Here is a 21,184-nt window from a genome sequence, read left to right as displayed (position 1 = left end):
GAATGAATGATCTTACCCAGCTACTATATATATTTATGTATACTATAGGCATACTATATTTATATATAGTGTAGATAGATATTGCATGGGTATATCTGTCTTATAACACAGTTCACAGGGACAAATAATGGATATTCCCATACTCACCAGGTGTGTGTCTGTAATAAACAAAGCACGCCACAGCTTAAAGTGATTTATTTATGTCAAAGGCCACTGTATATACCTCAGTTATAATAACATGCCATTGAGATGGCAGTGAAATCTTTCCTTTTAAGATATTTTAAAATCTCTTAATTTTCTAGATGTGTCTTGAGCAGGAGAAAACTTTTAATTGTACAAAGATATCATATGGATTAAAGGAATTCAACACCTGAGATATACTCTTCTCAGAAAGCAAACCTTTATTTAGATTTGAAATTACTTTTATTCCTGACTAAAAAAAAGACACCTAATAACTTACTTATGTGTTTGAAGATCAATTGTATCACATGCACATATGCAGAACCCATAAATGTTATTATATTTTAGTAAATGTAAGCTGTAAAAATATTATGACTTTAAGCAATACTAATATTATATTTGCCATAATGTTAAGGCAGAAAAAGAAAGAAGAATCTGTTAAATCAGTTAAGTGAAGACAGCCTCCCTTCTTTCTTCTTTGAGATAATATAGAGGAAGTAGGCCTTTTCTAGATTTCTTGCCCCATCATTCAAGGAAATGACTATTGTAAGAAACAAAGTGTATCTTGAGTATAAATAAAAGATGTGCAATGAATATTGTAAAGACAGAGGTGCTTATTTAGGTGTGTATTTAGTACAGCCCAAGAGGACAGTCTAGAAAGGCAATGTAAGAGTAGAAAGTGTCAAGATCAATGTCATGTGGAGTTATGGGGCCACTGTGATTTCAGGGAGTTTTAAGAGGCTATGAATATAGCCTTTAATGGCTGAGACATTTCTCCAGCAAAGATTTTAGGAATTGTTAATATAAGAGACTCATTTTGTAAATCAGGCTACAGAAGTGGATACATTACCCAACATTTGACTATTTATAGTAATTTTTGTTTGTTTAGTTGAATCCTAGTCACTTCATACATAGTAATGTACAACAAAGGCTTTCAGGGAACCTGTAAGATTCTGAGTAACTGTTTATTAAGATGCCATCTGGATGAGTAGTAATCGTGAAAGATAGATATTTAAAATGATCATTATAAAAATAACTTTTATGAATGAGCCCAGGTTAAACATGTGGAAAAATGTTAATTCTGCCATTAATTTCATTCTGTTTTTCATTTTGAAACATGATGAACTCAGTTCATTAAGAGATATATCATGAATACACAATCCCCTAATTTCCTCCCTTTCTTTGATGCCCTTAAGACTCACCTCTGGGGAGAGTGAATGAAGAGAATATCTTATTTTCTCATTAAAGAGAATATAAATGGAAATGATAATGGGTTCTCTACTAAGTATGCATAACATTTCAATACACTGAGGCAAAGCCATTAAAATTATTGTAAAATATTCATTTGGTAATTTTTAACCAATTTTTAGACATATTCATGGCATTGCCCTCTAGGTACTTCTATGATCTATCATAAAACACTGTAGCAGATTAAGGATGTTATGTAAGTCTATAAAATCACCCTTTTAATATCACACATCTACCTAATTGATTAAAAGGCAAATATATTACACCGGGCATATGCTGGGAGAATAAAGTATCCTTATGTCAGAATACTTGTACATCTTTAAGAGCAGGAAGGCATACAGGGAAAAACTAAAATATTTTCATTCACAGAAACTGCAGATCTGTTTTTCTTTAACTCAGTTGAGAAAAGCTAAGGTTATACTTATTGTGTTGAGTTTCTAAAATAAACATACAAAACTACTTGATTTAATAAGAATCTATACGGGATATAGAAATATGCCAGTGTGATTTAGTAGTCGCTAACCAAATTTTTCCTTTAGCCAATTCTGTTGTGGATGCTCAAAGGAAAGGGAGGAATGAATAGAATCCACCACAGCCATTCAGCCACTGAGTAGTACTTGGAGCCTCCATTTAATAGTATTTTTATTGTGACGTCCTAGGATATTAACATTTCATTCAATATCATCCTTTATGTATAATATACTTGACCTTCAGTTACTTATTTAAAATGTTAAAACACAAAAATTTGAATTACAAACAAATGGGTTTATGACAAATATGGGAGTTTCTCTGAAATTCACAAAAGGACTTCAGCCTATATCCCAGAAGTTTGAAGTGATTTGTTTCATTCCTTAATCCACTAGGTATTTCTTTATATTAAGTTAACTGCCTACACGCTTGAGCAATGGAATTAGAATTTATTTGAAGCAAATGTTTGCACAGTGTTCAGAACCTTTATCATGAATCCATGTTTCTCATTTTCTAAAATAATCTCTCATTAAAATTCAAAGTTTCAGAAGGTAGAAGTTTTCAGTAATTAACATCACTGATCTGGGGTCCTGGCACATCCTCTATTACATTAATTTTGTGGCTTTAGAAAGAAAATTCATCTTCTGCTCTAAGTTCAAATCTTACCATTTAGACATATAATAACAGTACAATTTACTATACAGGGTAAGTTTATGTATATCACATATACAAATTAACTAAATATCTAGTGCAATTCTTATTCAGTGATATTAGGATCATATCTGGAAGGTAAATTTCCTGCTTCTCTTTTAAGTATTCTGACTTCTTCTAAGGCAGGGAAATCATTTCAATTAAACTACAATACATTCTTTCTGTATACTTGGGCTTATCTGTCACAGACTCAGCTAAAAGGACATTTATATGAAAGCCATATGCCATGCCGTCCTAAGAGGCATTTTGGCTACTGAGAGATAGAATTATAAGAACTTTGTGCTCTCTGCTTATTTTCCCCTTATATTTAATATAAATGAATCTACTAGAAAATATATGTGATGAAGAAATGTAACCTTTCAATATCTCTCCGATTTTTTAAACTAAGGTTAGCTGGGTAGAATGTTACTACGTATGTCACTGAACAATGAGAATAGACTTCCATGGTCTCATGGAATGCTTGTTTACAGAGGAAGTACTTCAGAAGGATCTGGGGGAAGAAGGAGGTCAGAGCAATGGGCTAAGATTCCTACTGCCTGCTGAAATCAGATGACACCCAAATGCCTATTTGCACCTAAAAATAACATTACAGCTAAATCACACAATCAAAGAAAATGGACTGTGTGTGTATAATGCACATTTCCATGTGTATGTGTGTCTTGTGCATGTGTATGCCTCTTTGTAAGGTTGTGCATGTGTGTACATATGTATATGCATGCATGCATGTGTATGCATATGTGTGCAACAATTTATGTGTTGGTCTGTTTACATGTGGGTAAGTATGTTTTTGCATGTGTGTCCATATGTATCTGCATGTTTACATGTACATGTTTGTGTATGTCTGTGCACACATATGTAGACTTTATGTGTTTAGCTCTTTCCTAGATTTCATACTTTTCCTCACATATTACCTATACAAGCACTATAGTTCTTATAGTTTCTATGTTTGATTTTAGGCCACCTGTAGGTTTGAACATTTTATATATTTATATATGTATGTGAACACAGGTATAGATAAATCAATATATATGTATGCCTATATACACATAAAATTACCTTCATATGTCAATAAATATTTTACTTTAACCCACTGTACTTCTGGATAATCATACTCTTACCCATTATGCACTGAACCATGATAAGTAGTTTGAGCATATAACAAAGAAACTTCATAGGCCTATAATCATCCACATACCAGAATGTAACTGGAAAGTTTTAATGATGAAATATCCAGATATTGTCATAATAAAAATAGAAGTGTTGTTTACTATGTTTGAGCTAAAGTTTTGTTGATTTAAGACATAAAACTGGAATGCACAACACTATTTCGCCTTGAGATGTCAGTTATTCTGTAAGATTTTTTTTTATTGCAATGATCTCTGCATAGTTTTCTTGTTTCTTTTCTCTTCCTGTGTATCTTGCTGGTATTTCTGCATGCTCAGGATATACCTTTGATCACTGTACTATAACAACTGCTAGGTGCTATCAGAATGCTTCTGTTGGCTGTCAGTATCCTCATGCATCTAGTGACAAATGACTGCTCCCTCTTCATTTGGTGTTCAGTTTTATCTGTTAGGAATCTACTATGTGCCAATGACCACCGTAGATGTTGAGCATTCATCTGCAAAGGAAGGGAAATGACCTTGCTCTAAAGAAAGACATTCACAATGTTCAATATTTCCAATAGGGTAAGTAATCTTGAATGTGACAATCAAAACTGGTAATTTGGTGTGCGTACTCTTGATTTGATCCCTTCATTGTTTTAATACCATTTTGCATCCTATTCTCCTTATCCTCATAATATTATTTCTTATGTTTAGAAGTGACCTGATGTCACTCCAAAATGGCCTTGAATGCACTGTATAGTCAAGGATGTTCTTGAACTCCTGATCCTCCTGTCTCTACTCTCCTGGTTTTGGTATTATAGGTGTGCAACTCCCTGCCTAATATCCAATGTGGTGTTAGAGTTCAAATCAAGTTTTGTGTGTATTAGGTCTGCACTGTATCAATTGAGCACCATCTGCAACAACAATCAAAGATCTTTACTGTCTTTTAAATAGTTTAAAATGTTGTTGATTGTATGTTTCAAAACAATAAAACTCTAATAAGCCTTTTGATCTTGTCTTATTACACTTTAATTTTTAATGATGTGTATTGTATTGCTGAAAGGAATGTGTGTGCAAATGAATAAACTTGCCAATTGAGGCTGGAAGAGAGCATTAGACTCTCTGGACCTGGAGTTATATGTGTTTGAAAGCTGCCTGATGTGGGTTCTAGAAACTGAATTTGGGTCCTCTAAAAGAGCAATACATGGTCTTAACAACTGAGACACCTCACCAGCACAAATAATCAAATTTTAATGTCCTGTATCAAATAAATATTACACTATATATGTAGAATAATTTTATTTATACCTATGTTGACATGGTATTTAACTATATAGAAATACTGCTTGGAAATGATAGACCACCTTTTTCTATTTGTCACTACGCTTAGTGATTAATGTAATTAAATTCAGAATTATGCAAGAAATATTCATAATAAAGGGTAAATTTAAAGTCATTGTTAATTGATTCCTTTCAAGTTGAATATTCTCCTGGTGCTCATCAAGAGTCAGGAGGAGATTAGAATTACCCAGAAGGAAACATAAATTCTGAGATGTCTCAACATCAATCAAACCATAGTTACGGCAGAATACTCAGGGTAAGAAACACTTTGAGAACACAATAAAGATGTCTCCAAGCCTCAGATTCAAAGGTTACTGAGTTCCCAGAGAAAAGCTTGTGCCTGGCACCAACCCTGAGTTTCTCATTCACAGGTCACCTCCACCCCAGAAATCTGTGTTGTTACTAAGTGCCTTGTGTGCTGATGCTACTAATTCAAAAATCATTTTTGAGAATACTGTCTTAAATGGAAACACATACTAAACAGCCCATCAACCTGATATGGTTTATTACATTTACATAATTGATTTCCTGGGTAAATTACATATTCTTTGAAACTTTAAAGTCTGTAATAAAGTATTATTACTGAGGAAGAGGTGGAGAAAGGACTACAGGAACCAGAGAGGTTGAGCACCTCAAAAGAAGGTAGTCCACAGAATTAAGTAAGCAGGGCATATAGGGGCTCACAGAGACTGAAGTGACAATTGTAGTCTGCATGGGTCTGCTCTAGGTCCTCTGCATATATGTTGTAGGTGTTTAGCTTAGTGCTCCTGTGAGACTCTAACTATGGGAGTGTAGGTATCTCTGACTCTTTTGCCTGCTGTTGGGAACCTTTTCCTCCTACTGGGTTGCTTCCTCCAGCCTTAATATGAGGGTCTGTGCCTAGTCTTATTGTAACCTGTCATCCCATGTACAGTTGATCCCTGGGATACCTGTTCTTTTCTAAAGGGAAAAGGAGGAGCAGTGGATGTGAAGTAAAGTAGAGATGGTGGGAATATCAAGGGAGAGGAATCTTCAGTCATGATGTAATATGTGAGAGAATAATAATAATAATAATAATAATAAAGTAAACTATATTCATGAGATTTAAAAATACATTAGAAAGATGGATCAGAAAAGAATCTTTATAATCACTTAGGAAGGTTAATTTTTTTGTTATGTTGTACTGACTGAGGGTTTTGATAGTTGTTGTCTTATTTAACAGCTATGTCAAATGGAACCTACAGCTCTTGAGCTGGCTCAGTATTTGCAGGTATAGCACTCACTAACTGGAAAAGAGTTGAGTGTGTATATGGATATATTTTGAATACACAAATAGACCTTAACTGTGCAGATACTTGTGCTTTAAACCAACAATGCAAAAGGCAGCTGCTACAATTAGCATTATGTATGTTGGCTAATTATTGAATTAACATCTCAAAGTGACGACAAACCAGTCAGGGCCCTGATGACTCTAGATATCTTCTCGTGCTGAATTAAATACTTTTTGAAGGAAAGAGTGTCCCAGTCAGATGGTCACTGAAGTCTAGGTACAATTTGGATATCAATAACTGTTCCTATTTGGTTTTCTTCATATACCACATCTGCAGTAATCATGATTTATAAGAACAAATCCTGCAGCTGTGTTTCATGGCCTTAAGGGACATGGCAAGGTAGGAGGCAGCCAGAGCTCCTTGAACTTCACTTTGAGGCAAACTATAAGCTTCAACCAATTCCCAGGTGTTAGGGAGGCTCTCATATATTACAGCTGCTCACTGCTCATCAAAAAAAGAAAAGGCTGAGAGAAGAGCAGAGTTTTGGGCCTTTGGATTATATTATTTTTTTGGGGCCTTTGGATTATATTATTTTTTCTGACAGTATTTAGAAAATAGATACAATCTTGATTGAATTTTAGACTTCATAGATGTGCAAATTTAGCTGAGCTAGTCATCATCCATACATATGTAACGAGTTCTGCTCTTATACTAAAATTGTTGAATTCTTTGCAATATTTCAGAATTAAATTGACTATGATATAAAAGCTCATCCTCATTAAAATTTGAACAAACCTGTTTAACACTTATGAAAGGTCAGGATTACAATTTAAAACATGGCTCAAAGTAATTTTCAACTGAACATTTTGAAATTTTCTAGAACAAGGTAAGCATTTATTATAAAATGAAGAGTATTTTCAACTATATTTTGATCAAATGAAATGCTTGAGTATGGCATTTATGATCATACACATCTAAATCTATTGGGCGTGTGGGCTAATGATATGTTTCAATGAGTAGCAGTACTGGCTGTAGAGTCTGAGAAACTCGTACTCTCAGTTTATAAGTAAATACAGAGCTAAGGGCTTGTTCTCATAACCATTACATTAATGGGAGGACACAGGAGCATCCCAGGAGCTACCTGGGACTGTAAGTTTCCAGTTCAGTGAGAGGCACTGTGTCAAGGCATTGTAATAGTTAAGACACAGGAAGACGTTCAATGTATTGCTCTCTGCATAGTAGGCAAATGGTGTGGGATTCCCCTATTGTGCTGTGAATACCTTTGCTTAATAAAGAAGTTGCTTTGGTTCTATTGCAGCACAGAATAGGGCAAGGCAGAAGTTCCAAGTTAATGAGGAGGAAAGAGCTGGTGGAGTCAAAGAGATACCATGTAGTCATTGAAGGAGAAACATGCAAGACGCCAGCCAGAACCTTACTAGTAGACCTCATGATAAAATATAAAATAATAGAAATGGGTTAATGTAAGATTTAAGCGCTACCTTGAAATATGCGTAAGCTACTGACTACACAGTATTGCAAGTAATATAGTTTCCATGTGATTATTTTGGGTCTGGGCAAATGAGAAACAACTGAGCAGCCTCTGCCAATAGTCAAAGGCACATACACCTGCACATTCAAGTACATGTACCATACAACACATAATATACTTACAACACATAATATACTCACACTCAATAAAAATATTGATGATCTGTATGATTAATTTTTATGAAAAATCAAAGAGACATTTGATCAAAGGTTGTAGGAATCTGATAATTTTAGACATCTGTGAATAAGGTTATGGATCCACCCATGGAATGGCTATAACTTTCTAACTCTGTAGGGCTGAATTTGAATTATGGCTTCACCGAGTTTTTGCACCATGACTTATAGAATTTATTCACACCTTAAATTGGAATTTATAAGAATTGAATAGGGCCAATTATTAACCTAGTCAGCATAGGACACTATCTAAATATAATGGAAACTAAGATGTTTTTGTTCTTGTTGTTTTTATTTTAGAACAAAGTTAATTTCTCTATTTATTATTTTATATGTGGACTATTATGGAAATAGGTTGACATAAGAAGGAAAAACAATACTGCTTCTCATATAAATAACTGAGGCAAGATGTGTTTTCAATGTCATTGTATACGCAGTTTAGGGTCATTAAGGGCTTCTACTGTACTATATTATTATACTACTTTTCTATTCTAAACTATTATACTAACAAATTTTCAGGAATAAATATCTAATTCTTGTAGCAGGTAAATTTCTTTAATCTTAGCTAAGAAATGTCTAAGGGCTGTTGCTTTTAATCCTGACTGCATTAGACTTAACTGAGTGTCTTTAAAATATATTAATGTGTCAATATTTTAATTTTGAATGTTTTATGGGCAATGCATTGCTGTGGGATGGTCTTTCTGTGTGCTGTGAATATGAATTGCTCTCATTGGTTGATTAAAAAAAAAAAACTACTTTAGCCTATGGCAAGGTATGATAGAAGGAGGCAGGAAATCTAAGCAAAGGCATAGGAGAAGGGAAGAGTCTGTGAGATGCCAGCAAACCACTGAGAAAATAAGACACACAAAAAATGAGATAACAAGCCTGGCGATGGTGGCACACGCCTTTAATCCCAGCACTTGGGAGGCAGAGGCAGACAGATCTCTGTGAGTTTGAGACCAGCCTGGTCTACAAGAGCTAGTTCCAGGACAGGCTCCAAAGCCACAGAGAAACCCTGTCTCGAAAAACAAAACAAAACAAACAAACAAACAAATAAATAAATAAATAAAATAAAAAATAAATAAATAAAAATTAAAAAATGAGTTAAGTTACAAACCACATGGCAAATCATAGATTAATAGAAATGGGTTAATTCAATTTTCAAGAGCTAGTTAGTAATAAGCCTTTGTTATCGACCAAATATTTGTAAGTAATATTAAGTCTCTGTGTGCTCATTTTAAAAGCAGCTGTGGATCAGGTGGTATGAAAAGCCTCCTTTTACAATGCATAAACATTATAGTTTATTTATCTTTATTTTATGTAAATAACATTTTTCATTTATTTTACATACCAACTGCAGTTTCCCCTTCCTCCCATTCCCTTCCCTCTTCCCATCTACGCTCCTCCCCATTAACTCCTCTCCATCTCCATTCAGAAAGGACAGGCCTCCCACGGGCTTGAACAAAGTATGATACATCAAGTTGAGGTAGGGCAGAGGTCATTCCCTTGCATCAAGGCTGGGTGAGGTAATCCAGCTTGGGGAGCAGGTTTCCAAAACTCAGCAAAGTACCTGAGACAGGTCCTGATCTCAATGGTAGGAGAATTACAAAGAAACCAATCCACACAACTGTCACTCACACACACACACACACACACACATGCAGATGGCCAACATTTAGGGAACCCGCATGGGTCAAGAGAATATTTAACCTTAAAAAGACTGACTGTCTAGAGGGGTTCCTAGGTGTCCAGGAAGACGCCCCAAGCTAGTTCCTTGGGCAGCTGAGGAAAGGGTGCCAGAAATGTCCAGATCCTATTGCCATACTCATGAATATCTTGCATATCACCATAGAACCTTCACCTGGCATTGGATGGAGAAAATGACAGAGCCCCACATAGAAGCACCGGATTGAGCTCCCAAGGTCCTGATGAGGAGCAAAAGGAGGGAGATCATGAGCAAGGAAGTCAGGACTTTGAGGAGTGCGTGTACCCATTGAGATGGTGGCACAGATCTAACGGGAGACCACCAAGTCCAGTTGGAATGGGACTGATGGAACAGGGGACCAAACCGGACTCTCTGAATATGGCTGACAGTGGAGGAGGACTGAGAAACCAAGGACAACGGCGATGAGCATGAACTCTACAGCATGGACGGGCTCACTGTGAGCCTCGTCAGTTTGGTTGCTCACCTTCCTGGACTTAGGGGGAGTTGAGAGAACCTTGGACTTAAAATAGTGTAGGGAACCCTGATGGCTCTTTGGCTTGGAGAGGGGTGGAGTGGGGGTATGGGTGGAAGGGAGGGGAGGGAAGGGGGAGGAGGAGGGGAGGAGATGGAAATTTTTAATAAAAAAAATGATAAAAAAATAGGAAAGGGTTGCCCTCCAATGAAAGAACCACCCGAATGTGTGAGTTTTTCTTGAATATGAATAAAAGTGTTGTTACATCAAAAAAAATACTGACTGTAACCAGAGTTCTGAACAACCAAAATAGAAAAAAATACATAAGCATGGAATCTTAGAAGTTCAGAGAATGGTTAGCCGACTTTCACTATCACCAGCCAAAATGCCGAGTCAGGCTTGCTTCTCAAGGTTCTGGTGCCGGCTGGTCGCTCAAATTCTGTTCCCTTCTTAAGCATTTTGTTTTTCTACCTTTGTGCCTCTCACATACCTTCACTCAGTCTCTTCACAGTCAAAATAATTTTCACTTTATCAAATGTGTTCTTTAGCATTTATTCTTAGTACTCATACCTACTTTCTCCATTTTACCAAAATAAAATCACAGGGACTTGGATATCCTTCTATCATAATTTGTCACCAGTAGATACAAGTAGATCTACATGTATGCTAGTGTGAGCATATGTGTGTGTGAGCGCGCACGCACACACACACACACACACACACACACACACACACACACACACATTTTTCTTGGCCTAAATAAGGTTATATCTCAATAAGTCCTGGGAAACTGAAAATAATATAAGGCAAAATGTCTTTAATAAATTTAGCCTATTGAATATTTTAGTCTAATAACACAATTCACACTATTTTCAAGGAGAAATGGCCTTTGTTAAAACACTGAAGTTCAAGAACTCTTGATACATTTGAATTTATATTTTATATTAAGATCATATCTTTAATAAGCCAGAAACTCTTCCAAACTCTGTCTTATGCTGTGCTGGGGATCACGTTTCCCTGTCATTGCATTTATAGAAAATACTGTAGGGAGGGGAGAAAGCCCTAAGTGAAGTCCTAAGTGGATATATGTTATTGGCATGAACAGGCCATTTCTGAGACCACAGGGCTTCAGATCCATGGAGGAATGTCAAAACCTTACCTCTGGAGTGAGGCTCAAAGGTCTGACAAAGCCTTCTCTGGTCCAAGGCTGGATGTTAACAGCAGGTGCAGACAAGTCCCACTATAGCTTGAAGACTGCTTTTGAAACACTGAGATTTCCCTAGCAGAGAACCCAGCCTACCCAACCCCAGATTTCTTTCCATGTGTATGTCTGTATTTATTCATTCCCTCACAACCCCCAGTGAGTTCCAAATCCCTGGATCTGTGCAAGGATGTGGCAAAAGCGAATTTCAGTAGTGCATTTAATTGAGTCATTGTTTCAGGCCCATCACTGCCTTGGATGTGAAGTGTTTGTGCAGATAAAGGGAACAACACTTCGCTGTTTTCCCTCTAATCACAGAAAGTACCTATGAGCTGTATGGACTTCTTAAACGTTTATTGTATGAGATCATAAAAAGGTCTTTTCTTATTATTGTTCTTAATTTCTGCTAAGCCAGAGCTGTTTCCTGTTTATTGATGCAGTGCTGGTTTGCGACCTGTGAATTAGTTTCTGTATTGGAGAGCCCTCATGTTTTTAAGCTACTCACGTAGTACCTAGATTCTCAGGTGAGACAGGTAAATTTGAAATGTTCCTTTGGTGTAAAATTGTGCACTTAGTCATGAAAAACAAGCATATAGGATAAAAATACCTAACTATGGTCTGGATTCTTTAGTTTTGTATACAATAACTTATTTCCTTTCTGATTTTAAAAATGAAATTTTGGTGAGTCAGATGGTGGTAGCACATGCTTTAATTCCAGCACAGCTTTAATTTAACAGGCAGATCTCTGTGATTTTGAAGACAGGCTGGACTATAAAAGCTAGTTCCAGGATAGCTAGGAGTGTTACACAGAGAAAGCCTGTCTTTAAACAACTCCCCCCAACAAAAAAGACAGAAAAGAGATTTTGTTTTATGTGTTTGCTTGTCTTCAGAATTTATTGGTAGGATTCTGCCTAGATTCACAAGAATTTTATTCTACATCATAATGAAATTGGGGTTTATCCCATGTCTTCCAATTCTAGCTCCCTCTGTGATATTCAGTATTGCCCAAGGCCATCAAAATAGATGTACTGGGCTTTGCCTTATTCTAATAATCTATACTTATTAGTGTCACTGAGACTGTTCTTGTCCACAGTAATGTAAGTGCTGCTTGTTAATGGGCATTCATCTTTACACCTGCATGTTATGAAATGCCAACACAATTAGAAGAGATATAGTCATTCTTTTAATTTTGAGTTAAAATATATTAATTACTTTATTTTTAACTTCTCTTTCCTCTCTTCAAACTCTCCCACATGTTGCCCTTTCTCTTTATCAATTCCTTGTCCTTATTTTAATTAATTGATGTTACACAGAATGGTGGTGTCTTATTATCCAAAGAGGGACTTGGCTGTCAATTATATTTACGATTGTTTTGTCCATATACTATGTATTACACATTTTGAGAAATGTTGACAGTCTGTATGGCTCAAATACAGCATTAACCATTGTCTGAGGTAAAATAAATACATATGAAATACTGAAGTATTCAGTAATTTAAAAATATTTTCAACAATTTGGCAACAAACCTTTGTGGAAGATATTGAAATACAAAACCGATTTCAAAAGTTCTATTTATAGAAAGTGTTAGTGGTTAATTTTGTTTTAATCATTTTAAGATATAAGTAAGTAAGAGTCAAAGTTATCATAACAGATCTAGAAAAGAAAGACAAAGCATGCTTTTATTATACAATAAAATTAGCTTACAGTAAATGGTATTGTTTCTAATAATTTATCTGTTAGATTATCATTTAGAAATAATTCTTCTCTTATCTTCAAAAATATTATAAAGTGATAATGATAATTATATTTCTTTCAAAGAATTTGACATAAGTTTGTTTTGTTAGTTTAACTACTCAATTGAGAATCATTTTAACCTACCTTTGGTTTTCAGAAATTTAGGCTAGTATCTGCTTTTTTGTCAAAGATAATATGTAGGAACAAAATCTACACTTTATAAGTGTCCATTCTGAATAAAATAAGATGCTCTGGATCCTTCAGAAGCTAGAATAAGACATACTGTAGGGTGAGGGTTACACATGAGACACATTTCTTATCAGAGGTATTGAAAAATTAGGTGAAAAGTAAATGTTGGCAGTAAGGAAAGACTTTGGTGTAAGTGCCTTTGACTTGGGCAATTTATCACTGCCTTGTTTATTCTCCCACCTCTAAAGCAGCAACAGAAAGTCAGTACTGATTCAAAATGATAAAGTGAGGTTTTTCTTCAAGTATTTGAGATGTTTATTGTTACAAATGTCAACACAGAGTGGGAGAGGAAAGAAAGAAATTAGAAACTTGTCATCTGATAAGATAACCAACTAGGAATGGAGGCAGGAAGGTACTCAGTATTGTGAGGGAATCATTTTGTTGTTGTTATTGCTTATTTGTTTCACTCTTAATTTTTCTGAAAAATGAAAAATGCAAGGCAATATACAAATATAGGTTCATTAAGTACTTTGTGATTATTTACTTTTTCATTTACTTATTTACTTCATATTATTTATTTTAATTAGCAGCATCTATATGATATCCCTATTATTATTAAAGTAGCAATAGAGTAACCTATGCTTCCACTTCTATACTTCTACTCAGTAGCTGTCCCTGAGTATGAATATATACTGGCTCTAATGGGGTGTTGGGCTGGGCTGGTCAGACCAAAGAAGGCTAAGTCCAGGAGACCTAGTCATAAGTCAGTAACTTGGTAAGTGATGTTCCTGAAACAGAATAGTCTGAAAAAAGAAAAGAAAAGATGTTTCCTGAAACATCAAGAAGAGTAGAAGAAACCTGGCAAAGTAACTTCCCCATTTTTATCACTAATATTTTATATGTGAGCTTCAATCAGGGGGAATATTATCCAGGAATGAATGTCAAATGACTTCTATATAGAAAGATTGTATATCTCTACATATAATTTGATACAGGATACAAATGCATATGATACACCAGAAATCTTTTCAATATTATCTACAGCTAAATATTTATTGAATGCTTGTTTTAAAGTACCTTGAATAGAAGGTATTCTACATGTACATGCAATTTAAAATATAGGAGGGGGCATAAAAATTCATAAGAGAATCTGAAATACCAAGGCCAGTTGGAATGGGACTGATGGAGCATGTGATCAAAGCAGACTCTCTGAATGTGGCTGAAGGTGGAGGCTGACTGAGAAGCCAAGGACAATGGCACTGGGTTTTGATTCTACTGCATGGACGGGTTTTGATTCTACTGCATGGACAGGCTTTGTGGGAGCCTCGTCTGTTTAGATGCTCACCTTCCTTGACCTAGTGGGAGCGGGGAGGATCTTGGACTTCCCATAGGGTAGGGAACCCTGACTGCTCTTTGGCATGGAGAGGGAGGTGGAGGGGAAGTGGGGGGAGGTGATGGAAGTGGGAGGAGGGGAGGAGTTAGAAATTTTTAAATATATATATACATATATACGTATATGTGTGTACACATATATATACACACACACATATATGAAACTGAAATAGAGAATACCATGATTGAAAAGAAATGTTCAGATGAACTTGGAGAAATTTTCAAGGAAGGATGGGTGATTTCTGTGGCTACTTAGCTTTTCCTGACCTTGGATGTCAGCTGGCCTGGCCAGGGCCCTATGTGACTTACATCTTTTTTACTTTTAAGAATTAATTTTCTGAGGATCTGAAATTACACTAGTTTTACCCAAAACACCTTTCTAAGTGATAGCCACAAAATCTCTAACTTCCTTCTGTCATATCTTCTTGTTAATCCCACCATGTGGTAGTTAACAATTGCCATGTTTATAGGACTACCCATCAATGGAGTGAAAAGAAATCACATTCAAGTGCATTCCCAGAATAGATATAAGCAACCTTTATGCTGAATTCCCCCTCATCTTCATTTCTTTTACTTTGTATCAACACTTTCTAGCTGGGTGGTGCTGGTGACTGCCTTTAATCCCAGCACACTGGAGGCAGAGGCAGGCAGATCTCTACAAGTTTGAGGCTGGCCTGGTCTACAAGAGTTAGTTCCAGGACAGGCTCTAAAACTACAGAAAAACCCGGTCTCAAAAAACAAACAAAAAGTTATTTTCTGAGTTTATCTCACAAGTTTTGTTTTGCTCAAGAATAAAAACCCTGCTGTTGAATCATTGCTGGGTTATGGTGCTGCTTTCATGAGTCTTTGAAAAGAAGATCAAAGTTTGGCAAAAATAAGTCTAAGAGTTGTTAAGGGGTAGGGTATAAAATGGAAATATTTATTTATTCATTTGCCTTGGTGAAATTTAAAAACTGGAAATCACCGGGCTCTCTGAATGTGGCTGACGGTGGAGGAGGACTGAGAAACCAAGGACAACGGCAATGAATGTGAACTCTACAGCATGGACGGGCTCACTGTGAGCCTTAACCTTCACCTGGCGATGGATGGAGATAGAGACAGAGCCCCACATTGGAGCACCGGACTGAGCTCCCAAAGTTCTGATGAGGAGCGGATGGAGAGAGATCATGAGAAAGTCAGAACCATGAGGGACGCGTTCACCCACTGAGACGGCAGGACAGAACTAATGGGAGACCACCAAGTCCACTTGGAATGGGACTGATGGAACATGCGACCAAATCGGACTCTCTGAGGGTGGCTGATGGTGGAGGCTGACCTAGGAGCCAAGGATAATGGCGATGGGCTTGGTCTCTACGACATGGACGGGCTCTGTGTGAGCCTTGTCAGTTTGGTTGCTCACCTTCCTGGACCTGGGGGGAGTTGGGAGGACCTTGGTCTCAACATAGTGTAGAGAACCCTGATGACTGTTTGGCCTCAAGAGGGAGGGAGTAGGGGTGTGGGTGGAGGGGAGGGGAGGGAAGGGGGAGGAGGAGGGGAGGAGATGGCAATTTTTAATAAAAAATAAATAAATAAATAAAAAGAAAACATCAAAATAGGAGTGTTGTTCAGTTAACTCGTCTTTCTGATAAGGTGAAATGGTACTGAACTTTTCATTTTCAATTGATTACCAAAAGACTTCTACCAAGCTGTAGGAGATAAACAATAGTAACAGAGTTCTGGCTGCTGCTGCCAGGAAACCACAAATGAGATATAAAATACTGAATGCTACTAACATTTTAATATAAACAAGGGGTTGGTTTTTCACTCATCTTAGATAAAATAGATTGGTTATTTATAGAAGTGTGGGAAAAGTATATGTTAAGTTGGATGGTTTGCTATTTTCATACTGGAATGATCTACAGGAGGTTCTGGTGATTCATGATCATGAGCATCAGCCCATAAATCAGGCTTCTTGAAGAGTTAGAACAGCAGACATTTGTTGTGGTGACTACAGCAGATCAGGAATTGTTGTGGCCACATCACAGTTCATCCTAATTTTACAAAAGTCACTTTTCTTTCTTTCATGTTTATAATGACAGGTTCCAATAATATGCATTATAAAATATAAATGTAACAAAACAGCAAGAGCTTATATTGACTACACTGGATTGGTATGCTTACACTCTAATAGTATTTTACCTGTGTTTTAAATAGACATGTTATTTAAATTATATTCAAATTATATCCATACTATATGACATCTATTAAACTTAGAGTGAAGCAATCAAAAGAAAGTACGCTCCATATTATGAAACAAAATTGGTTGGAGTCAGTGCAGTTAGGAAGAAAGGTCAACTGATGAGAGCATTAAATGATAATTTATGTCAACAAAGAAATCAAATAAATACAAAAAACTTCCAGATGTTTTTAATATGAAATGAATATCATGGAGTAGAAATGTTAACGTATTATTGAGTGTTAGTTTTTAATAGTTACATCTTCTAACATGTTAATTCAATTTTTCTATCTTCTGATATCTTCTTCAGTTTCTATCGTAAAAGACTTGAAGTACTTGTCATCCAGGTATTTTAGTTGTTTGATTAGAGTAACACTGGAATATTTCATAATATTTGTGGCTATTATGAATGTTGTTATTTCCTTGTGTTTTTTCCACAGTCAATTTATTGTTTGTATTTATGAGGATCTACTGATTTTTTTTTTAGCTACTCGTGTATCCAGTCACTTCACTAAAGGTGTTCATCAGTTCTAGGAGTTCCCTGGCAGAATTTATGGTGATCAACAGGCCAAAGAGGAAAGAGGACCACCACATCCTTGAAACTCTTAGATGAAGTCTATTTGATCATGGTTGATATTCTTTTTAATGTGTTCTTGGAATGAGTATTTTTTCATCAATGTTCATGAAGAAAATTGGTCTAATTCTAGGATGAATATTGTAAAAATGGCCAGCTTACCAAGGGCAATCTGCAGATTCAATGAAACCCCCCATTAAAATCCCAAAACAATCTTTACAGACCTTGAGAGAGCAATACTCAACTTCATATAAAAAAAAACATCAAGTATAGCTAAAACAATCCTGTAAATAAATTTCTAGTGATATCACCATCGTTGATTTTAAGCTTTACTACAGAACTTTAGTAATAAACACCACATAGTATTGGCATTAGAGTTAACAGGTGGATCAAAAAAATTGAATTGAAGTTTCAGGTGTAAATCTGCACACCTATGGACATAAGAATTTCAACAAATAAACCAAAATTAAACAATGGAAAAAGAAAGCATCTTCAACAAATAGTGCTGTAGTAACTGGGTATTGGCATGTAGAAGTGTGCAAATAGATTCTTATCTTTCACCCTGCATAAAACTCAAGTTCAAGTGGACTAAAGAGCTCAGCATAAATTCAGATACACTGAACCTGTTCAAACAGGGAACAGCCTTGAACATATTAGCACAGGAGACAACTTCCTGACTAGAACACCAATAGCACAGACACTAAAACTGACAATTAATAAATGAGGCCTAAAGAATCTGAGGAATAGAAACCGAGGAAGAGTTGATTGGGAGGGTAGAAGAAAGGTGGACAGAGGGACTTGGAGGAGAGACGAGAGGCGAAACTGGTCAGCATGCAAATTAAACATTTTTTGAAATGCTTAGAATATAATTTTCTAGTAAGTTACAGTACTTCCTAATGTGCAGAATCCACATTTCACACACACACACACACAAATGACAAAAAACCATTGAGCTGGAGAAAAATATAGTGCACCCCAAATACCTCTGGGATTATGTTGCTAAATTGAAACAATATCAAGGTGAAACCAGTTAGTTAATGATTGGCTGAGCTGGGTGCTAAGGTCTAAAATATAAGGAACAACATGAAATTAGTATTGTGAACTATATTTCTATTTTTATTATAATTACTTATTCACGGACCCATAGTCCATAAAACCACAATTTTACAACACAATAGATTTTCATGAATTTCCATTGTTTATATTCTATCCTAAGTGATAAGTGTTCTTGTAAAAATCTCTTATTTTTTGTACAATGTATAAAATACTTAAAATTTGTTGTGCTGACTGTAAAGGAAACATCTCATTTTTATGCTGTTTCAGTAAACGCTGTCCAAATAAAATCCTACCCCCTAATTTCCCAACTTTATCAGAAAAAAATAGGAGAGATACCATCCAGGCAAAACCTCAAATGAATTGATAATGTTCAGTGGTTGTGAATAGGAAGAGATGTTCATCTATTGGAAAAATGGTTAGAAAAAAAAACCCATTAAGATAAAGTATCTAATTTGAAAACAGAAGAAGATAGCAGGAAATCACATTATTGGTGTATGCGAGCTAAAGTATAAAAACCATTAAAGACAATTACTATCTCTTTTCTCTACTGCTTGGAAAGTCCCTGCAAACAATGGCAAACAAGAAAAAAATGGTTTCTAGAAAACATTTTCAAGTTTTAAGTCAGAAATATTTAAATCAGAAGCATTTAATGTCAGTTTGCTTTTACATGGTGTATGTATTTCTCAGGGAAATTTATGCTCTCATATATTTTTAAATGTCAATGGTAGGAAAATACTTTAAGAAATATCTTTACCCAATTGTTTACTTATTATAATCCAACCAAAGTTTTAAGGTCTTTCAAATGAAAGCTGTAGTATTAAACCGCATAAAATAGTGGTGAATTTGACGTTCTATTTTCTAATTCAAAGGCACAATTCTAGTTATCTTTCTACAAGCTTTACCAGAATTAATGTTTATAAACCAAGTTATAGATTGTATTTTTATATACTAATCTGAAATGAATTTGTAATGATGAAAATTATGTTTTGCAACCAAGTGTGTTTATTGTATGATTATTTCATTTATTTTCTTCATTAATATATCAATGATAAGAGGCAAGATATTCTAATGAGAATAATTTTACCTAATCAACCTCTTATTCAATATACTGATGAAAGAGAAAATGTTCAATTTTTCAAAATTTAATATGTTGTTAAAAGTCTTTGTTATCATAGAAGCCTTTAAAGCAATATATTATTAAAGCATTGGACTAAGTGATATCTTCAGAAGTGTCTATGGAAATATCAAGTTTACCTTTTATGCATGTGTAGAACTGTGTATGAATACTTCTGTGTATAAGATTTTTATTAGCCGGGCGGTGGTGGCACACGCCTTTAATCCCAGCACTCGGGAGGCAGAGGCAGGCGGATCTCTGTGAGTTCGAGACCAGCCTGGTCTACAAGAGCTAGCTCCAGGACAGGCTCTACAAACTGCAGGGAAACCCTGTCTCGAAAAACAAACAAATAAAAAGATTTTTATGTGTACCGGTATGAAGGCTATGGAGATTTGTGTATGAAGGTCAGAGGTCAACCTCAGGTGTCATCTTCAGGAAGACTGACGACTTTCTTTCAGGCAGGAACTCTCATTGGCCTGGAGCTCACCAATTACATTAGACTAGCTAGAAAGTGAACCCCAAAGAACCTCTAGTATCAGCCTCTCTAGGACTGAGGTCATAAGCACGGCACCATGTTCAACATTGACATGGAAGCTGAGGATCAGAGGCAGGTCTTCACAGTTAGCAGCCTAGTGTTTTACCTCCTAAGCTGTCTCCATGGCCTATAGGGTAGTACATTTAGCTTCTAAAATCAAGGATATTGTGATGGATACTATGTGTATGTGTATGTTATGTGCCTATTTCAATTAAAAACAATGAACCTCAAAGTAATTTTTGACTTTTAAATATTTTCATCTTTAATTACATATATGTAATTTATCTCTGTGTAAAAAGATTATACTGTGTATGTTCCACTTTCACCTTTGTTCTGAGGCTTCTCGTTCACTAAAAAGTGCAAAGACTGTCTAGACCATAATAACAAATTACAAAGAAAGCCATTGGTCAAGTATTTTTGTTAAACCAGAAGTAAAATCAATCCAGACTAGTATCTACCTAATGGATTGACTAACATCCACTCTTTGCTGGGATCTTTGCAGGATTCGAATCAATCTTTACTAACATCTAGTCATGAGGAGAAGTTGTAAGTATAACATTGACCTCTTTTTTCTGATCACTAGATAAAACTGAATGTTACACCCTACTCCCCCCCCCCTTTTTTAAACAGAAACAGAATATATTTGTGTTCATTTAACAGAAAATTGAAAAATCTGATTAAAGAAGGATATTTTAAAAGTAGATACAAGGGACTGATTTATTTCTTAATGGTTCCTCTTTCAAATTTGGTACAGTAGAAATTACCTCTACCATGGCTATGGTAAGGAAAACCACTCCATGTATGGTAGCAGGCAAAACCCTAAGCAGAGAAAATGAAGCAAGAGGAGCTGAGGTTGAGAACAGGGATCGTAATTTTGTTGTTTAGTTAGTCTGTAGCTTCCCAAAAGCAGATGAAATCTTCCCAGAGATCTACTTGGTGATATTTGAACAACAATGGTGAGCAAAGGTCAC

Source organism: Arvicola amphibius, chromosome 6 (assembly GCF_903992535.2).
Source record: "Arvicola amphibius chromosome 6, mArvAmp1.2, whole genome shotgun sequence".
NCBI classification, from domain to species: Eukaryota; Metazoa; Chordata; class Mammalia; order Rodentia; family Cricetidae; genus Arvicola; species Arvicola amphibius.
The sequence above is the reverse complement of the archived record's forward strand: the minus strand, read 5'-3'. Positions refer to the sequence as shown.